Here is a 304-nt window from a genome sequence, read left to right as displayed (position 1 = left end):
TGACGCTGTGGTTGTGCGGCACTGCAAGACTTCAAAGCCTTGCATGATGTGCATCATTTAATCATTTCGGTAACGCTTTGGAGTGCAGATTCACCGGCATTGTGCTGATCAGGCAGTGGATTTGTGACAGGAGTTCACACTTTAGGATGATAGAGCCAAATCTCAGGTATTACAGGATTACATGGGATTATTAGTTTAGAAGCCACACAGTGTTGTGGAGTTACGTTTTGTCCCGTTCTGTGTAAATATAGGATTTTACGGCACCAAATTAGGCATGTTTTTTTTTCGGTTTACACAGTGGATT

The sequence above is a fragment of the Barbatula barbatula genome (assembly GCF_947034865.1).
Source record: "Barbatula barbatula genome assembly, chromosome: 3".
Classification (NCBI taxonomy): Eukaryota; Metazoa; Chordata; class Actinopteri; order Cypriniformes; family Nemacheilidae; genus Barbatula; species Barbatula barbatula.
The sequence above is the reverse complement of the archived record's forward strand: the minus strand, read 5'-3'. Positions refer to the sequence as shown.